The sequence below is a fragment of the Bombyx mori genome, chromosome 17, assembly GCF_030269925.1.
Source record: "Bombyx mori chromosome 17, ASM3026992v2".
NCBI classification, from domain to species: domain Eukaryota; kingdom Metazoa; phylum Arthropoda; class Insecta; order Lepidoptera; family Bombycidae; genus Bombyx; species Bombyx mori.
The window spans coordinates 1,466,367-1,484,398 of NC_085123.1; the positions used below are offsets into that span (position 1 = coordinate 1,466,367).

Here is an 18,032-nt window from a genome sequence, read left to right on the forward strand (position 1 = left end):
AACAATGAATACAGTCCACGCTCAATTACCACAACGCAACTGATATTCGTTCCGTTCGTATTGTAGAAATTGACTCTCCGCCAAGCGTTGTGGCCTAGCGCGGGTCCGGGCTTTGTGGAGATTGAAAAAAGCACTTTTATACGGTCGACGTGCATTTTTATTTTATTTATTATTAAAATTTTATTATTAACAATGCAAGCATTGTTAATAATAAAATTTTAATACGTTCAGTTTATTTATTTTTTGAATTGCAATATTTTTTCTTTTCTGTACTTCATTTTGAAAACGATTCTGTAACAAAGTAAATCTTACTTTACCTTACTTTATACTACTTTATACCAGAATTGAGGCCGTCAGCGCAAAAGTGGCCTAAGCTTACCAAAATTATTAGTATGGAGGCAATAAGGTTTGAATTTTCATGAATTTGATTTTGAGTAGGCAAAAAAACAATACGCGCAGAAATAATGTTTACAAAGCTATCTGTTATCTATGGGTGAAACTATGGATAGGCTGGTTTTGCATAAAAATTTATTACATTTTAAATAAATTCCAATATACGTCATATAAGCTTAACTATAAAAAAATGTGGAATAGGCTACTTTTGCGCACGGGCTGCCGTAGGTACCGAGACGGCCGACGTTTCAGAGCCTTCGATTCGCCTCGAGGGCTCCGTCGGCTGGGCGTCCTTGGGGTGAGCTGCGCTGTCTGGTTGTAGTGTTGACCACGGTAACCCCCCTACCTCATCCGGGTTTTGCCCTCGGAGGGGATCGGACGTCGGGTGTAAGAGTGCAGGGGAGTCGTTTAGTGGGTGGGCCCTAAAAGCCTTGGGCCTGCGGTCTGCTCACAGCACCATGCAGATCGTTGAGTCTCACATACCCCGCGCGCCCCTTTTGCGCGGGGACCTCGTAGGAGGTTCGGCCCCCTACCCGAAAAAAAAAGAAAAAAAAGGCTATTTTTGCGCTGATGGCCTCAATTTACGACTATGCGCAATATTATCGTCCGATTCGACCATATTGCGGGTACTCGTATAAAATGTAGGAAGTTATGGTTTTAATAGATGATTACACGGCCAGCATACCATCATCAGCAGCCAGATAGCACAGGACTTAGACTAATACATAATAGCACACAGACAAGAGATGATCTGTAACGAATTTGACAGGAAAGATGATTTTTGAATTACCTTTCCACAAACATGATGCTTGTCGCCAAAATATATCCAAAAGCAAGCAGCATAAAAGCTGGTGCAGCTCCTCCCAGGGCCAGGGCTCATGGAGAGCTTCCAGCGCACGTCACGTGTTTCGATTCCATTCTCTTTGTGACACAATCAATAACGCCACGTTCTTGTAGTCTCATTAGGCTGAAACATTCAAGATAAGAGATGCTTTAAATGGTTCGTGCGTTTTTTTTTATTGCTTAGATGGGTGGACGAGCTCACAGCCCGACCTGGTGTTAACTGGTTACTGGAGCCCATAGACATCTACAACGTAAATGCGCCACCCGCCTTGAGATATAAGTTCTAAGATCTCAGTATAGTTACAACGGCTGCCCCACCCTTCAAACCGAAACGCATTACTGCTTCACGGCAGAAATAGGCAGGGTGGTGGTACCTACCCGTGCGGACTCACAAGAGGTCCTACCACCAGTAATTACGCAAATAATAATTTTGCGGGTTTGATTTTTTTTATACGATGTTATTTTCCTTCACCCTGTAAGTCAATCGTGAACATTTGTTAAGTACGTATTTGTAAACGTAGTCATTTAATACTTGAATCTTACAAACACTAAGCTCGAGGATTCTCAAAAGTGAGCTAAGCATAAGAAGCCCATAGGGACTTAATAAAATTGCATATAGTTTGCGCCTGTCTTAACGATTAGCGATTCCGATCCTACGGTATATTCCGCAAAGCAATGCTCTTGATAGGGCTAATGTTAGTAAAGTCTCTTGGCTGGGCGCTGAGAGTTTGCCTATACGTCGGATAAAGCCAGGATAACCCCTCGAGGCTAGTAGCAATAAGTAGGCAACAAAAAGGAAATTAATAATCGATTTGTTTTGGTTCGAGGGTAAATTATCCTAATTATAGGTAATCCGGCCTCCACGGTGTTTTTGCCGAGCACTACGATATGTCCTTCTTCAAACGAGGCTTGTAGAGAGTACTTATCGGTAGGGAGTGGCTTGGCTCTGCACCTGGGCTTACTGAAGTCGATGGGCCACGGTAACCACATACCAAAAAATTAAGACGTTTACTTCAAAGCTTAAGTCGAGTTGGTTGACTTCCTGATCTACCATTAGCCTGACTTTTTTTTTTCAAAGCCTAATGTACCTCCAATCGAAGAACTTCTTGTAAGGGCTTTGCTTCTGTACACATGCATAAACGTTGGTCCTTTCTATTGACTGCAAAGACCCTAACTCACAGAGCTCAGTCTGTGTAAAAGTCTTTGATATAAGATCGTTGGCGCTGTTCACTTCTGTGTGGTATGCGTACCCTGGAAAGTAAATCGATTGTGACGTATAAAAAAAAGTCCAAAATTACAATAGTGAAAGTCTTAAACAATATTGATTTCTATATATTAATATGTGAAGCAAAAACTTTGTGCCCCTTTTTTACGAAAATTGCGCGGAAGGAGGAGTATGAAATTTCCCACACTTATGGTTTATATAGAGAAGGAGTGCAAAATGCTTTTTGACACTCGCTACCCGCCGAGGCTGAGCAAATGTCAACATCGGCTCTGTGTTTTCTTACGAACTTAAATATAAAAAAGCGTGAAGTTACAGTGAAAATAATATCAAAAAGAACTTGAGTGTGCATTATTTAAGGACAAAATTAAAATAGCAAAAATAGTGTACTCAGCAGTGCAAAAAAAAAAAAAAAAAATTGTGCTCGTAAAGTTTATGTACCTACCCAGTGACTTTTAAAGACAAAACAGTATAAATAAAGAAGTTTATACAACTTTATACATCGCAAAACTGCTAGTGGCTGTGAAATAATTAATTATTGACTAGAATAACTATGTAGTAATTTAGTGAAAATTCTACAAAAAAAAAAAAAAAAAAAACTACATAAAAAACAAATATAATAAAAATTCCGAAGTCATCGTACACTAACGCCATCTATTAGACGACGACGAAGAGCGGTTTATGTCAAACTCAACTAAATCGACCCACGAAAAAAGTTCCGTCAATTGGCAAAAGAGGTCACTATTAAAAGATCATTAATGAATTTTGTCTTGCTACCAAGTTCCCAAGATCATCAATAGGGGTTACCTGCATGGTAAACAAAGTAACTATACTTTAAATTGACAATGGAGCAGGTAATGACCGCACTTCTTTCTATTCAAAAAGAACTCGACGAACAGAAAAAACTTATACACAAAAAAGGGGAAGAAGTGACAGAGAACGTAACATTAAATATAAATAAGATACTAGAAGAGAAATTAAAAAATTTGGAAGAAAAACATGAAAACCTGAAGTCGAGGGTGGAAAATCAAGAGCAAAGATTATACTACATGGAGAGACAATCAAGACAACGTAATCTAGTCTTCTTTGGATTGGAGGAACACGATAAATCCTACTCAAATTTAGAAAACACTATAGTAGACTTTGTACATAAATACTTCCCAATACAAATAGACCATAAAGACTTACAAGCGATCAGAAGAATAGGGAAGAGGACTAAAAAGCCACGACCGATAGTTATTACTTTCACAACACTTGGCAAGAAGATAGATATCTTAAAGGGCAAAGGAGCTTTAAAAGAAACACCGTATTATATCAAAGAAGACTACCCTCAATCAGTCTTGCAAAAAAGAAAAGAACTACAGGAGCAAGTTATAGCAGAAAGAGAGAAGGGTAATAAAGCCATTATTAAATACGACAAGCTTGTTCTACTAAATAATTCATCCAAAGACCCGAAAAACAATAAAAGAAATCTATCAGAATCTCCAGAGAATAACACAATCAACCATGCCGAGCAGATATCTCAAGCAAACAAAAAGAACAAAACCTTGGCTGCCCACATAATCCAAAGGTCTTCAAGCTTTTCCGAAGGTGGAGTAAAACCGAGCATACTAAACTATCTAACAAACAAAAATAACAAGAAAATAAACACACAAGCCAACACCACAAATATATAGCAACGAACCGACCAGCCTCAGCCAGAAAACAACAAACAAACTGAAAAATGTACATTAATACAAAACACACATCTTCCAAGCCGGCTGGTCCCCGTGGAAGAGTACGACCACAACCCTCCAGGAAAACCACAAAAACAAAAAACCACTAAACTGAACAAAGACTTTAAGAATTGTATAAAAATTGGAACTTATAATGTCAGGTCTCTGTCATCAATACACCGATACTTAGAACTCAATAATGCATTGAAAGATATAAAATGCGACATACTAGGACTCTCAGAAACAAGAAAAATGGGCTGCCACATAGAAGAGTATTCAGACTATGTTTTCTGCTATATAGGAGAAACAAAGGGATTGTATGGAGTCGGATTTTTAATAAAAAAGGCATGGAAAAACAATATAACTAACTTCACTGGCATTTCGGAGAGAGTAGCGCTACTTCAAATGAATTTTGGCGGACTAGACATTTCTATAATTCAGGCATACGCACCCACGGAAAAATCAGACGATACAGAAATACAAAAATTCTACAATGATCTGAAAAAAGCTCACACACTATCCAATGAGAAAATCATAATATTAGGAGACTTCAATGCAAAAATAGGACAACCCAAAAAAGAAGAAAAACTCGTCATGGGACAGTACGGGCTAGGCCAAAGAAACGAAAGAGGCGAAAGACTGCTAGAATATGCATTGGAATATAGACTAGCAATAATCAACACTTATTTCAAAAAAAGACCAAGCAGAAGATGGACTTGGAAGTCACCAGACGAAAAAGTTAAAAACGAAATCGACTACATCATGACAAATGTCCCAAAAATAGTCCAAAATTATGAAGTTCTCAACAACGTAAAGTTTCAAACAGACCATAGACTACTTAGAGCAACAGTTCTATTGAGTCAAGTGAAAAAAAATAGAAAAGGCTTTAAACCACCACCAAAAATCCCAAAAAATGAAGAAGAAACAAGATACTACATAGACAGCCTCAAATCGAACATCGATACCAAACTAGCAGATACCAGAAACGTTCAATCTTACTATGATGCGCTAGAAAAAGCTATAACAAAAAGTTTAACTAGCAAAAACAATACAAAAAAAGAAAAACGACACAAAATATTTAGCGAAGAAACACTAGCCTTAATTAACAAACGCAGTGAATTAACTCTAAGAAAGAATAAAGATGCTGATACAAAGAAAGAACTAAGCAAATTATATAAGGAAACTAGCAAAGCGATTAAAAGAGACTATAGTAAGCACAGGCAAAGAATAATAACAGAAAATTTAAATGAATTCCGAAGCACAAAGAGAGCATTTAAAGAATTGAACTTAAGAAAAACTTGGATACAAAAACTAGAAGGCCAACATAAAGAAATTACAACAAGACAAGAAATCGTACAGCAGGCAACTTCTTTCTACCAAGAATTATACAAAAACAAAAATAAAACCATCAAGGAAGCCAACGATTCACACAACTGTTATAACACGGAAACAATTAGACCTATAGAAGAAAAAGATATATACGCCCAGCTGAAGCATCTAAAATCAGATAAAAGTCCTGGTCCCGACGCAATAACCAATGAAGCTCTGAAAATAGGCGCACCAGTTTTACTTAAGCCTCTCACAGAATTATTCAATCTCATACTAGAAGCTGAAATCGTACCAATCCAATGGTGCACGTCGGACATCATATTACTATATAAAAAAGGAAACCCCCTCGATATCAACAACTATAGACCAATTAGCTTACTGGCAAATATATACAAAATCTTCTCATCTATAATTCTTAAACGCATAACACAAGAGATTGAAAAGGCACAACCAATAGAACAAGCTGGATTTCGTTCTGGGTTTAGTACACTAGACCATATACAGGCACTAGAACAAGTTATAGAAAAATACGAAGAGTTTAATAAGCCACTCTATCTAGGTTTTATCGACTACAGCAAAGCCTTTGACAGCATAAGCCACAACTCTATATGGAAATCACTAAAGAAATTAAACATAAATTCGAAATATATAAATATTATAAAATATATATACAACAACAGCATAAGTTATGTGAAGCTAGAATCTAGAGGTGATGCAATTAATATTGAAAGAGGAGTCAGACAGGGGGACCCCCTGTCACCTAAGCTGTTTATCGCGGTTCTAGAAGATGTATTTCGAAACACAGACTGGAAAAATAGAGGTATAAAAATAAACAACAGGTATCTAAACCATCTCAGATTTGCGGACGACATAGTTATGCTGTCTGAAACAGCAAATGAATTACAAGATATGCTCCGCTCTCTTGTTCAAGCGAGCTCACAAGTAGGATTGGAGATGAATGCTACAAAAACCAAAATCATGACAAACAGCATAGAACGACCCATCAATGTAAAAGGAAAAACTATAGAATATGTCTATAGTTACATCTACCTAGGCAAACAAATATCATTTTTAAAAACGCACAATGAAGACGAAATTGAAAGAAGAACAAACATAGCCTGGAAAAAATTTTGGTCACTCAGAGAAATTTTAAAAGGAGACTACTCAATAAACCTTAAGAAAACTGTATTAGACACCTGTATACTGCCTTGTCTACTGTATGGCTGCCAAACTTGGGTATACACGACAAGAGCAAAACAAAGAATCACAACAACACAAAGAGCTATGGAGAGAAGTATACTAAACATAAGAAAAATTCAAAAAGTCAGGAGCAAAGTAATAAGACAGAAAACAAAGATGACAGATGCCCTCACACAAGCTCTAAAATTGAAATGGCAGTGGGCAGGTCACGTATTGAGATACACAGACACCAGGTGGACAGTCAACACTACAATCTGGAAAGGGCCAATTGGCAAAAGAAGGGTAGGGAGACCGAAAAGACGATGGGCTGACGACATAACCGAAATAATAGGAAAAGACTGGCAAACGATCGGCAAGGACAGAGATCAGTGGAAAGGACTGGAGGAGGCCTTCACCCGAGGAGGGGTCCATATCCAATAACAAAAATTAACTCGTACTAACATTTAGACAATAAGCATTAATAACTAACTAAACACTAACAAATAAATATCACATTGCAAATGTAAGTTCAGGATAAGGAAATACAGGCTTTTTATTTTATTTTATTTATTTTCCTTCACCCTGTAAGTCAATCGTGAACATTTGTTAAGTACGTATTTGTAAACGTAGTCATTTAATACTTGAATCTTACAAACACTAAGCTCGAGGATTCTCAAAAGTGAGCTAAGCATAAGAAGCCCATAGGGACTTAATAAAATTGCATATAGTTTGCGCCTGTCTTAACGATTAGCGATTCCGATCCTACGGTATATTCCGCAAAGCAATGCTCTTGATAGGGCTAATGTTAGTAAAGTCTCTTGGCTGGGCGCTGAGAGTTTGCCTATACGTCGGATAAAGCCAGGATAACCCCTCGAGGCTAGTAGCAATAAGTAGGCAACAAAAAGGAAATTAATAATCGATTTGTTTTGGTTCGAGGGTAAATTATCCTAATTATAGGTAATCCGGCCTCCACGGTGTTTTTGCCGAGCACTACGATATGTCCTTCTTCAAACGAGGCTTGTAGAGAGTACTTATCGGTAGGGAGTGGCTTGGCTCTGCACCTGGGCTTACTGAAGTCGATGGGCCACGGTAACCACATACCAAAAAATTAAGACGTTTACTTCAAAGCTTAAGTCGAGTTGGTTGACTTCCTGATCTACCATTAGCCTGACTTTTTTTTTTCAAAGCCTAATGTACCTCCAATCGAAGAACTTCTTGTAAGGGCTTTGCTTCTGTACACATGCATAAACGTTGGTCCTTTCTATTGACTGCAAAGACCCTAACTCACAGAGCTCAGTCTGTGTAAAAGTCTTTGATATAAGATCGTTGGCGCTGTTCACTTCTGTGTGGTATGCGTACCCTGGAAAGTAAATCGATTGTGACGTATAAAAAAAAGTCCAAAATTACAATAGTGAAAGTCTTAAACAATATTGATTTCTATATATTAATATGTGAAGCAAAAACTTTGTGCCCCTTTTTTACGAAAATTGCGCGGAAGGAGGAGTATGAAATTTCCCACACTTATGGTTTATATAGAGAAGGAGTGCAAAATGCTTTTTTTTTAAATTAGGCATAAATTAGGCATACATTTCAATCAATAAAAAAAAACAATACACACACTACCATGTATTTGACACAACACATATATTTAAACACTCATTGTTTATTGTCAAGCTTTTGTTAAAGCTTCAAGTCATCTTAAAGTCTATTGGAAAGTGTTTATGTAAGTAAGTCTACATGGTCAAATTGAGAATAGATTAATATTGTTTGTCTTTAATATTATTTATCTATAGGGTAGCCTTGGGAAAGTCTGCGAATTATAATAGTCTTTGATAATAGAACTACAATAATGTTCAAACTTATATATTCAATTAATTATTGTCGAATTTCGACTACTGGTGATGTGACTATTGTTATGTTTTTTGTATTTCAATGTACCGCTTCTTCTTCTTCTTTGCCTCTACCTTATTCCATTTTTCTATTCCATTCTCTTCTATCAGCCGTCATCTCAACACTCACTCCTCTCTCTCTCTTATATCGTCATTCACACACTCCATCCATGTCTTCTTCGGTCGACCTCTTCCACTCTACCTTGCACTACCATTTCCATTCATCTCCTAGTCACGTGCATCTCCTCTCATGCGTCTCCTATCTACGGTCTTTTCAATGTACCGCTCTACGTAATCAATATATTTGCTGTTAAGTTCACCTCCCGCTTTCACCATAGCAATCCCTTCCTTAACAGATTTCAGCAACGGAGCCCCTTTTTTCTTGTTGAAAACTTTCTTCTGACGTATTTCGTCTTCGATTTTGGCGTTACGTTTGTTGTAATAATACGTTGGGTTCTGAAAATAGATGAAATAATTAAAAAATAACAAAGATCTTCATCATTAGAGATCTTCATCATCATCAACAGTTTGTTTCGAGGTGTTTTACCTTGATCTAAGAAAGAGGGACTGGTTTGTAGTGAGGATTTTTAGTTTGAAGATAGATTTTTTTATTACCCTTGTAGATAGACGAGCATACGGTCTGATGGTGAGTGGTTACCATCGCCCATGGATGCCAGGGGCAGAACCAAGCCTCTGCCTACAGTTACTGGAGCTAGGTCATAGTGTGAGCTCGTAGAAGGTAGGTACCGTCGTCTTGCGTATTTCCACTGTGAAGTATTTATCCGTTCCAGTTCAAAGAAACTACAGACTTCGATCATAAGGCAGCGACGTTCTGATGTCCCTCTATGGATTCTCCACCACCACCATAGTACAAAAAATCAGTAAAAAGATACAGCCAAAGTGCCGAGTACACTTTGGAAGTTTCGTTTGAAGAAGAATATGTCTTAGCACTCAGGAAACAACTCAGAAACAGTCGATGAACGCAGTGGTCCTAGTTAGTATAGATGAAATCTGCTGCCGTAGCGGACGTTGCGATGACAAAAACGAGATCATGAAATGGTTCTCAAACAATTCCTCAGAGCACTCAGGGAACATTCATTACCACCTTGACTGCAGCAAGTAAAGGCATAAACTTTCATCTGGTGGGTCGAAATGCGCCCCCAACGATGTTTCCACCAGCGCGTGGCAGGTCTTTCTCGACCCACCAGCACTAGGGCAGAAAATGCTATAACTTTGCGAAAACATATTGTGTACAAATACCCGAAATAATCAGCCCGCACTAGCAAGAGGGACATAGTTTTCTTCGTCCACACCAGCTCAAAATACATGAGCTGAAAGATATGAGTCTGTTCCGAAGCGAAGATGTTAAACATATTGCAATAAATACCTGTAGCCAAGACTTAGTGTATCCGACATCCTCGTAAATAAGCTCAAGCGGGCTTTCCAATAGTTCTCTCAGAGAATTTATGGAAGGTGGTGGCCCGTTGAGGAGCCAGCTAACTACGCTACTGGTGTAGAAGTTGTAGACAAGCACGCAGGACATACCGGTGACTAGGATAATTAGTTTACGAGCTGTAAGTTAATGATCGAAAATATATAGTATGTATATATATAGTATGTATGTATAGTAAATACCAGTGGTAGGATCTGTTGTGAGTCCGCACAGGTAGGTACCACCACCCTGCTTATTTCTGCTGTGAAGCAGTCATGCGTTTCGGTTTGAAGCGTGGGGCAGTCGTTGTAACTATACTGAGACCTTAGAACTCATATCTCAAGGTGGGTGGCGCATTTACGTTGTAGATTCCTAGGGGCTCCGGTAACCACTTAACACCAGGTGGGCTGTGAACTCGTCCACCCATCTATGCAATAAAAAAATAAAAACCTTGGACATACTTAATCTACTCGACGTAGCTGAAAAAATATCCTTTATTTTAACATTTATCATTCATCATCATAATGTTACTTGACGATTTATAGTGACTTCCAAAACTAAATTGTACTTGAATTGAAGCAAATCTTACCTCCAGAGATTCTTCGACCTTCAACATCGTCCGTATCTTGAAAAACTGTAAACAAAACCTAGAAATCATATAGAAGCTACAACTACATAGGAGTGGAATAATAATAATAATAAATAAATATTTACTAACAATCACGCCACGTTAACTGGTCCCGTGCTAAGTTCGCAAAGAACTTGTGTTACGGGTACCAGATAACGGATATAAATTTAAGATTTTTGTAGTGACCATGTCACTTACCACTACGCCAAACGGCCGTTAATGAATGAAATTTATTTACCACGTATTATTTACAGTGCGGGAAAAATCAACTATCTATGTAGGAACTGCTCTGTTAAAAAGGTTAGATTTTGACTACAGTTGATTCGTATTTATGTAATTACGGCTTACGTTCAAGAGTTGCTTAAGAAAGAAAATGCAGAGTGGAATTATCAAATCAGATAAGGCAGGGTACAAACTACACGAAATGTTTACCGGCACATTTCGTTGAGGTACTTCCTCAATTTTGGTAGAACCCGAGAAAGTTTGAAGGTTCCGGTGACCACTTTAACTCTGACGGGCCTTGAGCTCGGTCTCTCATCTACGCAATAATAATAGTTATTTGGGCAAAAAGAGAGATTTTTGTTTTGAGTGCTGATTTTAGTCCCGAGCAAGCGAAGGATTCTTGATTCAAAGTTAAAATCCTGAGCGTAGTGAGGGACTCAACAGCACGAGATGCAAAAAACTTTGTTCTCGTGTAGCACACATAACTTTTCACCTCAGCAGTGAGAACACATATAACTTAGGAGACATAGAAATGAACAGGAATAGATTGAAATAATGTTTAACACGTTACGGTATACGCTGTCAGTATCAGCGAAATTTTTATTCCCGTAATTTTTTTAAATCGCGTTTTGAGCATTTGAGCGCGGCATGGTTGAGCTGCTGAGGTGAAAAATTAATTATTCGCTTTACACTCTTATTATGCGTCAATTAAATAAATTATTCGTTTTATGAGATGATGATTCTCATTAAATAATATATTTTTATGAATAAAGGCTAAATAAATTACTTACACTGCTGGCATACTGAAGCTATAACCGAAAATACCGCATACTGAACCATTGATGGACGTTGCTCCACAATAGCCGACATCATTAATAATATTGCACAAAGTGTAGAGACCGCTATGAGGCACAACCACGCCCCATTGCTTAAAGGTCTTAAAAACTGGTTCTCCAATTTCCCTGGACCTTTCGTTGGGATGCGGTAGTAGTATCTAGTCCTTAAGATACAAAATTACTTTGAATAGATTTAAAAAAATAAAGAAGATGCTTTTAAAGCAAGGATGGAGAGAAAAGAGCTAAGATGGGCAAGAAGGTTCACCCTCTATTTGATGATAGACTGTTGATGATGCCTATAGACACCACAATGTGGCTGTCGCCTCCTGCCTTACGGTATGTAAGCATTAAACAGAAACACAACAGTAAGGCATGACAGAAGTAAGCAAGGACGGGGTTTCAACCCGCACGGGTATGCGCAATTTAAGATATTAAAATATGCATATTCTGCGGCTTAAATACTTAATATGTGATGTTAATGCTTTACATTGTGGTTTCTAAGCAGTTGCTCGAGAAAGCTCACAGCAAATAATTTTACTTACTCTATAGAAGTAATAGGAGGATGAATTACTTCCAATTTGTCGCTTAGATAAGCCAAATACCGAATTATAGGTGAAATATCTTGTTCTCTAAAATAAAGCGAATTCGCCACAACCTGAAAACAGATGAAGTAATTTTAGTAGAGATCTGGGAGTACGGAGAAATTTTAGAAATTAATTGTGTGTTGGGGATATAGTCTAACTCTATAAGTCAACAGCTATAGGAAGCATTTTTGGTTTTTGCTTTTCAGATTTCAGGTGCCAATATGTTGTTGGCGTACCATCGTGACTAGTGAAAATTTTAATACTCTTAATTTTTTTTTTTTTTTTTTATTGCTTAGATGGGTGGACGAGCTCACAGCCCACCTGGTGTTAAGTGGTTACTGGAGCCCATAGACATCCACAACGTAAATGCGCCACCCACCTTGAGATACAAGTTCTAAGGTCTCAAGTATAGTTACAACGGCTGCCCCACCCTTCAAACCGAAACGCGTTACTGCTTCACGGCAGAAATAGGCAGGGTGGTGGTACCCACCCGCGCGGACTCACAAGAGGTCCTACCACCAGTAAAAATTTAAAAAATTTAAAAATTTATTGCGAATACAACGAAATTACGTTTTTCTTAATGCGCTTCAAATAATGTAAATAAAGTAAGAGGCAATGTGGGTTCAACAGACTTTCAAGAGCGCCAACCACTTTTCACTGAGTTTCAGTTTCGATTTGTGTCTGCTGTATCTGAAGGTGGTGAATGGATCACTAGTCGAGGTAAAACAATGAAAGTTGAGGATTAGGAATAAATAATAGAGTTTAAATTTCACTTCAATTTTACTGTTCCTCAACTTCCAAAATCTAACGAAAAGTCTTCTCCAGGACCGTTCCTAAGGAGTGGTGGGGGGGACAGATATATTATTACCATTACGTCTTTAAAAGGTTCGGCTAAAACTGCTTTAGACTCTTAGATTCAAGTTACAAATAAAATTAATTATGGTGACTATTTTGTTTCGAAACAATATCCCACGATCGAGAGATATACCTGATGCAGCGAGGTCAAAAACACGCTAAATATCTCAAGATACATACCCTACTGCTGTTCTTCTCAAAAGTTCCTATCCATCGATCGGTGATTGTGTAATTAAATCTGAAAACCAAAAATTTCGTGACATCATCATCAGGCTATCCACGAAATTAATATTGCAATGTCTTGCATCGGTGCAGAATCAGCAATGTAAGCTACTCAACAGTTAGGTATGACACTTCCTGTCCCATCTGAAGCGAAACCCGGAGACGTTTTACTGCTCTTGTGAGTCGGTGCGGGTAGGTACCACCACCCAGCTTATTTCTGCCGTGAACCAGTAATGCGTTTCGGTTTGAAGGGTGGGGCAGCCGTTGTAACTATACTGAGACCTTAGAACTTATATCTCAATGTGGGTGGCGCATTTCCGTCGTAAGATGTCTATGGGTTCCAGTAACCACATAACACCAAGTGGGCTGTGAGCTCGTACACCCACTTAAGCCATAAAAAAAAAGTGGCAATTTACCTGAAGTTATGTAGTTCGGCAATTTCGTGTACAACTATTGAAGATATCTTCAAGATGGACACTACGCCTGGCGTCGGCGTAGTGTCTTGTAATTTCAAAGATTTCGGATCAAATTTCCGAGGTGGAGGTGAAATCTGGAAATTGCAATGGGATTCTTTGTAGTAAATTCCGATTGTGAGCTTGCAACTATGGTCTGCTCTGAATTTATGGTCTGGTATTAATTTCTGTCATTGTAGTTTAATGTCAATCGATTTTGATACGGAAGCTTTAAGTTAAAAGCTCTTTGGCACTTACAACAAGAATCATTCTTAACGCCAGTTCATTAAAGTCCCAACGATCGTAGTATTTGAATTTATTTAAACTTGAGAAAACACCTGCACAATGAAAAAATCAGATGAGTATGCGATATCTATCATTGAATAGAGGAAATCCGGTATAAACCCAAATCGCACAAAGGACAATATCAAAATCAACTTGTATACGTCATGATATAAACAACAATATTTGGTGGCTTTACAGAAAACCTTATCCTTCTCATTCCTTAAACACGTAAGGTAAGTGTGCATTATTTTGTAGTATTATCATCATAGTTGTATTATTAGTTATAATGTTATTAAACACCTGCACTGTTCCACGTCCCAATTTCTTTGACGATTAAACTGCCACCTTGAATTTTTCCATAATTGAAAACGTCGTATAAAACAAAATCTTCAGCACCTTCAACATCAAACATTATATTAAATTTACTTGTAAATAGAAAGCGTCTCCTAGAATCGCGTATGATACATGTCTTCCTTTAAATATTTGGAATCTTAAGAAGGAATCGTAATTATGAAAAGTACATTTGTTTTCGTTTTAACAGGTCTACAATGGGATGGACATCTGGTATTAGGTGGTTACTGGCCCAGAGACATGAGGTTTAATTGTCAGATGTATAGTTATAATATTATGTAACGTGGGACGCCCCCTCGCTAGGTGGTTCGATGGTTTACAAACGGTGGTCCGCAAGAAGAGGATGAGGAGATCCGAAGACCGGGCTCAGTGGTGTGGATTGGCTGAGACCTTTGTCCAGCAGTTGACAACTGTGGGCTGATGATGAAGTTAATGATGATGATAATATTACGGTTGTCTGACACCCTTCAAGCCACAACCCACTACTGATTCGCGGCAGAACTCGGTAAGACGGTGGCACCTCCTCTTGCGGGCTCATACATCGCATTACCACAATAAAATTACGCAATTCATAGTTTTGACGGGTTCAATTATTATTAGACGACTAGCTGTACCCGTCCGCTTCGCTAGGCATTTAAAATTAACAGTATTATTTCTCACCTCCACAAAGATTCTCATCATTAACGCCCCCGCAATTGGTGTAGGGAGTCCAACACTCATATAAATATTAGCCTATCCATTAAGTACATGTATTTTCTACATAGATACTAAGTTTCCAGTCAATCGGATGCATGGTTCAGTAGTTATAACGGAACATCCGTAAAAACCACTGTAGATTTATAAATTAGTATAGATGATATTTCTCTGTCGTGGAAGTTATTCGTGAGCTTAAATCCATTAAAAAGACTGGCCTCTGTCTAAGAGATTTGAATATCGACATTTTTGCATTTTTTTGCTTATCTTATTAATCATTGGATCACGATGATTTGTAGATAAAAAATATTCCTAAATTGAATACAAAGTTAAGTGAATGTAAAAGAATAAGTCGCAAGAAGAGATCTTTTGATTACATAAAGAAGTTAAGATGAGAAGAGTTTACAGTTAATTTCAGAGGGTGTTCACAGCAAACGCCAACAAGGTCTAATTACATCTAAAGCTGAAGTTGAACCAGTGACATATCGTCTTCTCGCATTAAAACTGTATAACCTCAAAACTTACTAATTTTACAGGAGAGTGTTTTAAAGGTATAACATGTGATATTTATTTTAATATTAATCATCTTTGCAACACTTATTTTTTAATTTTTACCAGATACGTTATCTGTCTTTTAAAGTAAGATCAAATTATGTATTAATTTTGTTAACAGTAGTCAAAATATAGATAAACTAAAAAAAAAACTAAAACTAAACTACGCTCTTTTGACAGTATTTATGAGAAAAATACTTGGTGATACCAAATGATTCCGCATATTAACTCAATTTCGAATATTTTTGGAAATTGATTAGCTTTTACGAAGTTTTGCATGAATATTTAGTTTTAGCTTTTATACCTTTCATGAACATGCAAAACCGTATAGCAACACACGGAAGTTAACTTCCGCTCTCATTCGACTTTACACAGTGGGTTTGCGAATGCGCATTCTTTTCAGATCATTAACATAGCGCGTCGTTGGATTTTCAGTCACATCGTATTATTTTCAAAATGTATTGTTTAAATTTTGTAAGAAAATGGTCGTATCATTATTACCTTTCTGTAAAGCTATTTTGATATCGGCGTCTATACTCAAATTTAGGGTTTCAAGGGTCTTCATTATTCTAGCATCAGACACAAGCACAGTTCCATTCTTGAGTGCATTATTGTAATTAATAGTCCCAATTATAGTTTCATTTTTATTTAAATATAATGCTTCATGTTTCGGGTAATCAATAGCTCTTTTACATTCAATGATTAGCCATTTTTTATTTGCGGCGAAATGTCTGTTGTTTGAAGCCTTTAAAAAAATGGTGTGTGAATTAATGTTTGAACTTTTCATCGGATATAAGTAGTCGACTATCAGATACTTGTAGTTAGTTCCTGAAACTACATGATTTAATTTTTTTTGCCTAAATTTTCCATCGATTCGGTATTCCCAAGGTTGTAGATTTTGAAAGTGATGCCTTAGCTGTAAATACCGTAATCTTTTTTTATTTGTATTGCTTAGATGGATGGACGAGCTCACAGCCCGACCGGAGTGGTTACTGGAGCTCATAGGCATCTACAACGTAAATGCGCCACCCATCTTGAGACATGAGTTCTAAGGTTTCAGTACCGTACAACGGCTGCCCCGCCCTTCAAACAGAAACGCATTACTGCCTCACGACAGAAATTAGCAAGGTAAGAGGTCCTACCACCAGTAATCTACACTCGAGATGCCAACCTCAACGTCTGTTGTATTTGGGCATAATATATACTTACATAATTAAGAACATCATCATTTCCTTCACAAGAAACATCTAAAACAATCCCAAGCGACCAACTAGTGTATTTCAAACATTTATCTAAAGCACTGTAGTCTGTTTTCTTGGTCAGATGAAGCAATGATAAGCCAATGGACATATTCATTAGTGTTTTTCCCAAATTCTTTGCCCCTAGAAAATTAAGTTCATGATTAATAATTCGTTTCAAGACCCGTTGGAAGTTTTTTTTTTATTGTTTAGATGTGTGGACGAGCTCACAGCCCACCTGGTGCTAAGTGGTTACTGGAGCCCATAGACATAGATTATACGCTTAATATATTCGAGACCCGTAGACATCTACAACGTAAATGCGCCACCTACCTTGAGATATAAGTTCTAAGATCTCAGTATAGTTACAACGGCTGCCCCGCCCTTCAAACCGAAACGCATTACTGCTTCACGGCAGAAATAGGCGGTGTTTGCAGAAATAGGCGGACGTTTGATGTGAAGAAGGTAAATTGATAATATAAAATCTTTCTGTTTTGAAGTGCTTACATATTTCACTCGCACAGTTCAGAAGGCAAACGGACTTAATATTCTGATTACTAAAATAGTCCACGATCAATTCTGAAATAATATTCGCCCCAGAAACGGCCGACAATAGAGAAATTATTGCAAAAAAATGCACGTCCATTTTGCTGTCACTGCAGAATTTAACTAGACCAATGTTATAGATGTCAATCGTTTGTTATATGGCTTGGAAATAACAGCTTGAATATATAAAGTAGCATCGCGGTGAAAATTCTCATGCTCTTTGAATTTAGTAAATGTAATCTATACATTTAAATAACAATAAATAATAAATAAATATTTACTAACAATCACGCCACGTTAACTGGTCCCGTGATAAGTTCGCAAAGAACTTGTGTTACAGGTACCAGATAACGGAAATAAATGTAAGATTTTTATTATACACATACATATATTTAAGATACATCCATAACCCTGGAAAATACATTTATATTTATCATACAAATACCTTTCCTTGGCGGGATTCGAACTCGCGACCCCCTTGTGTAGTGACCATGTCACTTATCACTACACCAGACGGCCGTTAATAATTAATAATAAAAAAAAAAATTGGAATGTCTGTTTGTAAT

The 18,032-nt window shown here is 37.5% G+C and overlaps 1 non-coding gene across 1 annotated transcript; it reads right to left on the minus strand.

Annotated features, from left to right (window-relative positions):
- Nucleotides 1-236: 236 nt before the first annotated feature.
- Nucleotides 237-17,566, minus strand: LOC101744489 (ionotropic receptor 75a). The gene is made up of 15 exons (XR_005245685.2): nucleotides 17,428-17,566; nucleotides 16,892-17,064; nucleotides 16,184-16,427; nucleotides 14,387-14,482; nucleotides 14,060-14,139; nucleotides 13,766-13,899; nucleotides 13,308-13,365; nucleotides 12,231-12,343; nucleotides 11,644-11,852; nucleotides 10,592-10,636; nucleotides 9,958-10,142; nucleotides 8,891-9,026; nucleotides 7,879-8,041; nucleotides 1,184-1,360; nucleotides 237-291 (listed from the first exon to the last, which is right to left on the minus strand). It is a non-coding gene; the product is annotated as an ionotropic receptor 75a (transcript).
- Between the last annotated feature and the right edge of the window lie 466 nt (nucleotides 17,567-18,032).